This window comes from Falco naumanni, chromosome 1 (genome assembly GCF_017639655.2).
Source record: "Falco naumanni isolate bFalNau1 chromosome 1, bFalNau1.pat, whole genome shotgun sequence".
NCBI classification, from domain to species: domain Eukaryota; kingdom Metazoa; phylum Chordata; class Aves; order Falconiformes; family Falconidae; genus Falco; species Falco naumanni.
Genome location: NC_054054.1, coordinates 26788802 through 26794895, shown reverse-complemented (window position 1 = coordinate 26794895; position 6094 = coordinate 26788802). Strand labels below are relative to the sequence as shown.

At 38.7% G+C, this 6094-nt stretch overlaps 1 long non-coding RNA gene across 1 annotated transcript; it reads left to right on the top strand.

The window, feature by feature from the left end:
* On the top strand, nucleotides 1-6094 carry LOC121084972. The gene is made up of 2 exons (XR_005826914.1): nucleotides 1-3085; nucleotides 3488-6094. It is a non-coding gene; the product is annotated as an uncharacterized LOC121084972 (long non-coding RNA).

The window sequence follows — 6094 nt, the reverse complement described above, 5'->3', positions numbered from 1 at the left end:
CAGAGCTGAACACAGTGCTCCAGGTGGGGTCTCATGAGAGCACAGTAAAGGGGGAGAATCACCTCCTTCGACCTGCTGGTCACTATTTTCACTCCATCATAGAACGCCATGCCGTGAGGTTGGTCAGGGATCACTTGCCCTTGGTGAGGCCATGCTGGTTATCTCAAATCACGTCTCTGTCCTACGTGTGCCTTAGCATAGCTTCTAGGAGGATCGGTTCCATGACCTTTGCAGGTACAGAGGTGAAGCTGACAGGTCAGTAGTTCTCAGGGTCCTCCTTTCTACTTTTTTTAAAAATGGGTGCAATGCATCGCTTTTTCCAGTCACCAGGGATTTCACCTGACTGCCATGACTTTTCAAATATCATGGAGAATGGCTTGGCAACTACATCAGCCAATTCCCTCAGGGCTCTGGGATGCATCTCGTTATCAGGTCCCATAGATGTATGTATGTTCAGGTTACTTACTTGGGTGGTCATGAAACTGATCTTCTCTCACAGTGGGAGGGACTTTGCTCCCCCAGTCCCTGTCTTACAGTCCATCCACTCAAGAGGTGTGAGAAGCGAGGTTGCCAGTGAAGACTCTGGCAAGAAAGTTGCTGAGTACTTCAGCCTTCTTCTTGTTTGTTGTTAACAGCTTGCCAGTCTTGCTCATCAGGGAGGTACACTTTCTTTGACCTTGCTTTTGTGGCTGCCATACCTGTAGAAGCTCTTCTTATTCTTTGTATCCCTTGCCAAGTTCAGGTCCATCTGCACCTTGGCCTTCCTGAGCCTATCCCTACACAACTGGGCAGCATCCCTATACTTTTTCCAGGATACCTGTCCCTGCTTCCACTGTCTACACATTCCCTTCTTGCCTTTTAGTTTGACCAGCAGGTCTGGATTCAGCCATTGCCAGTCTCTTGCCTTCCCTGCCTGATATCTTACACCTGGGGATCAAGAACTCTTGCACTTTGTGGAAAGTGTCCTTAAAGATCTGACAAGCTCTGTTCTGCTCCCTTGTCCCTGAGGGCAGTATCCCAGGGGGTCATATTGACTAATTCCTTGAATGGCTGGAAGGTTGCTTTCCAAAAATTCATGGTTCTGGCTTTGCCTGAGCCATATCCCTCAGGACTGCAAACTCCACCAGGGCATGATCACTGCAGCCCAGGCTGCCTCTAATCTTGGCATCACCGATTAGCTCACTTGCATTGGTGACCATCAGGTCCAGTATTGCATCCTTTCTGGTAGGGCAGTTTATTACCTGGCTTAAGAAGTAATCCTCAAGGCATTCCAGGAGCCTCTGGGTTACCAACAGATTGGCATGCTACCTTTCCAGTGGATGTCGAGGTAGTTGAAGTCCTGCAGCAGGATGAGAGCCTGTGAGCATGATGCCTCCTGAAGCTGGAGTAAGAAGCCTTTGTCAATAGGCTCCCCTTGATCAGGCACAAGGTTCCCTTTGTTGCCTCCGTCTCTAATTCTTACCCACCAGCTTTCAACCTGCTTGTGGCTATTCTTCAGAGACAGCTATACTTGCCAGAGACAGTTATACTTGCCACTGGGCTTTTGTGGTATCAAGGCATGTTCAGAAATGACAAGGATTGTCATTGTCAATATATTTAAGCCATTGTGAAAAAGTATATACTTGCAAATACACTTGTAATTTGTAAAATACTGTATTGACAGAACAATTGCATTTGTTTTCTGTGCTTGCAAGTGAAGTAAAATTAATTTATTGGCACCTGCACATTGGTGATTTCATAGGATTTTTAGAAGCCTCCTTGATCTCTTGCTAGTTTTGAGCATTCAGAAACTAAAGTCACAGCGGCCTACTGTGTGTTATCTATCCCACTCCTTCCTAGCTGCTCTCTATTATGATGGCTTGTCAACATTCACTCCATAAGTACATTCTCAAGGTTATTTCCATCTCTACTCCTGATGTGTCCAAAGCACATACATTTACACCTATTCATTTCTGACAACCAAGTCTACTTTTCTCCAGTAATATATTTAATATGAGCATTTATCATCTTTTCTGTCCAGGAGATATGCAAGAGACTTTGCTTGCACCACATCTCAAAAGCTTCAATTTTCTTTCTGTCACTATCAATAATTTCTCAGAAGTCACATTCATAAGTTGCTACAGCAGAAATTAAATGTTTTACCAGGCAAATCTTGCTACTTTTGAGGTGAAATGTTTTTTTCAGGCTTTTATAGGGAAGCTATGGATGGATCAGTTATTTTTCAAATTTTTCCAGTTTCTGTTGGGTGGGTTGTGACTGGATAAATTTGATCCCAGGTAACTGAATTTATGAACAGTCTCTGTAGCTAGACCATTAAGCATGAAGTTAGCTTATATTCTATTTTTATTAATTAAGTAAAGTTATTTTATTTATGGCACACTCAAGAATAGCCTATATTTTTCATTAGCCTTTTAGTGGTTCTCTAATACTTGCTGTACAGCAGAAGCAGTTGTGACAAAAAGCATTATGTTGTCAATGGTAGGTCAGTTAAAAGGAGTCCCTTTCAAATTCAGCTTTTCCATTCTGTAAAGTCCATCCTAGATTTTATTTTTCCCTGAGCCAGGCTACAAGGAAATCTGCAGTTACCTGTAGTTATAATAGTACATATGGCTTTTTATGTTTGCTTGGTATTTTTTCAAATAACAAGGCAGATTTGGGGAACTACTGAGTATGTGGGACTGCTTAGAGGAAATACCACTGAGGAAACTGGGAAAGTTTGGTAATATATTTAGCCCATGGCAGCTACCTACTGGAAGGGAGACAGTATGACCAGAGTCTTTCCCTCTGCCCCATTAGATGAGACCTGTTCTGTGATCTGTTAAAAAGTGAGAACATGTGTGGTACTAACAAATTCTGATTAAGAGACTCCTTCGAGAAAAGTATTGATTGTATTTATGATGATGCTGTTCCTAATTCTTTCACAGATATGTCTGCTGCTCACAGTAAAGAAAAGAATGATATGAAACTTTACAAATTAATATGAACTTGGAATTTACCATTATGGTCAAAGAAAGGTGTTTGATGAATGGCTGTGCAATTTCAGAGCTGTACTGTAATGATGGGATCATTTCACAATGATGGATAGGTATGTGGTGTACTACTCAGAGGCTTAAAAAGGGGTTGGATTTATCAAACTCAGGGAAGCATCAAAGTGTTTGGGTATGACTCTGTGAGCAATAGAATCATTACAGTTTGCCTTTGAACAAAGTCAGGAAATATATTGATCATACAGGTTTATGTTGCTAGGAAAGCAACTAATGATCAATGTGTTTTATGAATGGCTTGAGGGGATAATCATTAAAACATTACACCACTACACCATTTGGGAACTTGAATATCAAAATTGGAATGTCAAACCCTTGTAAAGAACGATTTGAATTTAAATTTAAAAAAAAAAAAAATTACTTCTTTGGATTGTTGCAGTTCCAGTCACTTCATCCTTATGATTCTGCTTCAATTAATGCACTGGGTGTTTGCATCCATGCAGGTCATCAGCCAGCATGACAGAGGAGCACACTGAGAACATAGTGATCCAAGAACCAACAACAGGGAATACTTAGTATCAGTGGATGGTTTTCTTATATTGAAGGTACGTGGCAGCAGAGAAGATAACTAAGGTTATTTGAACCAGTACTTGAATGGGTATTTAGCAAAGCAGACAATGAATTGGTGTCTGAAGAGAGGACAGGATATCAGGTATTGAGTAAACAAAGTCAGAAGTAGGCTAGACAAGGCAAGAGCAAATACAGAAATAAGAAATCCATAGTCTTGATAAATGTGCTTAGTAATACAAAAGATGTGGTCACAATACTCAGATTTCTAACCAAAATTCTCCATGATGGAATATAAAAAAGTCCATGATGGTAAAGTGTTCACTGAAGGTGATGATATTAAATGCCAGCAGAGGGATTACTGCTTGTAAAGTAGACTGATACATATCCACTTACAATTTCACCAACATCTAATACCACTATTTATATCCTATCTGAATTTGGCAAGGCAGCTCATGTGTACTCTGTGTAATAGACTATAACTACACTGTATCAAGCACATAAACACTTGCTTTCTTAAGTACATCTCTGTACTGTTCCTTTTATCTTCCAGACACTGAACACTTATACCTAATACTTTGTATTTTCAGGGAAGTACAGCATGCTAAAATAGTAAACTTCCTTTATCTGAGACTATTAAAAAGACAAAGACTTTTGAGCCAACGTGTGAACATTTTAAGTCACTACTTTAGATCTACTCAGTTTTTGCTTACAGAATACCATTGATCAATGTTTAATCAATATTTTTTAAACTTCCTTTAAGATCTGCTCAGCAGCTACCTCTAATCCAGCACATGAAGAAGAAAACTTGAGTGAACCATTTTTTTCACTCATTTTCAGTATCCTTTAGCTTGACACTGCCTGGATGCGCTCTGTTAGGCTTGTATCCTTCTTCAAAAACTGTAACTATTATGTTCTCTCACACAGCTTCATAGTAAAAAATATGTAAATGAAAAAATATGTCGACAAGTCTTTCAGATTCTGAATATAGTAAGAGAGAACAGAACAATATTACTTCTAGGGGAGAAAAAATTTATGTAGTAATAAATCCTTAAATCCCCTAAGGTAGCAGCTTCATAGAGCAAGGAAGAAATAATACTAAAGGAAGTACACACTGACGTAAATAAAAAAAACCCAAGGGCTTTATAGTTTCCTGAATTTAAGCAAATTTGCAATAATACTTCGTCTGTCTTACCAAATCCTTATTTTGGTGTTTGTCTCTCTGCTCCTTTTCAAAAGGTTTGTCCCTTGTTCTGTTGTCAGATATGAGAAATGGGAACACAAGAAATGTATGAATGAACAGGAGAAATGGGAGGAGCAAAAATGAATACGTAGTAGAGAATCTGCAGCTGGTTGAGAATGTAGGGAGTTTCATGCAAGCAAGCAAAAATTGCAGAGTAAAAGAAGGTGAAAGACATAGCCCTGAATGAATTGCAAGGATATTTTAAATATCTATTTGTGATCAGTAAGTACAGTTTTTCCAAATTCAAGCTGAACTGGAGAAATCAAATTCTGAGAACAATACGATTGTATGTTCTGTTATATATCTTAAAACTAGTTACACCTGCAGTTCATATTTACTTAATATTAAGGCTCCTTTTGAATTTGGTTTTGGCTTTGCTTATTCAGAAGGTACAAAAATAATCTTTTCTGAAACTAGCTGAACACACTTGCAAGAAGATTTTTTAAAAACAGAGCATGGTTTTAAAGTTCAAAGTTTAAAAGGAGATTGTTGTGTATTTCTTTTGCCCCCTGTTTACATTTGAAGGGGAGTTCCAGGTCAACTGGAGAGCCACATCAAAATATATTGGGAGCTTTTGTTTCTGCATGCACATGTTCTGCCTTGTGTTTTGATGCTGTCATAGTTAGTGAATGTCTTCTTGCTGAGCCTGGGGAAGAACATGTATGTGACGGTGTCTGCAGTTGCACTTGGGAGAGACACAACTTGCCATCCACAAAGGGGTAAACCTGACAGTGTAGAGTGTTGAAAGGTAAATGAAACAAGCTTACATTATGGATGTTGTTTGTTTTCTAATTCAGTCCTTAGGTTTAAACATAATCCAGATAGGGATTTACTTGTATGCATCTTTGATCACTGCTGAATTTGAAAAGTAGATTTTTAACCAGCAACAATTAGGAGAGCCCAAAAACATTTGCCTTTAAGGGTCATCAGTCACAAACTGTTTAATGCTGTTGAGGAAAATAATTACCAACATGTGTATGAATGAGGGAAAAATTGGCAATTTGTTTTGCTGAGTATTTAACTTTTTCATTTTCTACTCTTCAGTACTGTGTAGTATATATAGTGTATTTTTTGTACCTGGAAAATAGGCAAGTTCATAACACTGATGTAAAGATAAAATACTTACTTGATTTTGAGGTATACATTGTTCTCTCCTAACCATCACCACTGTACAGAAGAAGAAATCATACCTCAGAAATTGAAAATATTAATTACTCCCATTTCAGTGTTCTTTGAAGTTAGTGTGTTCTTTCTTCTGGATTTTGGAAAATGTAAACAGAGGAATAAAGTAACTGAAAGA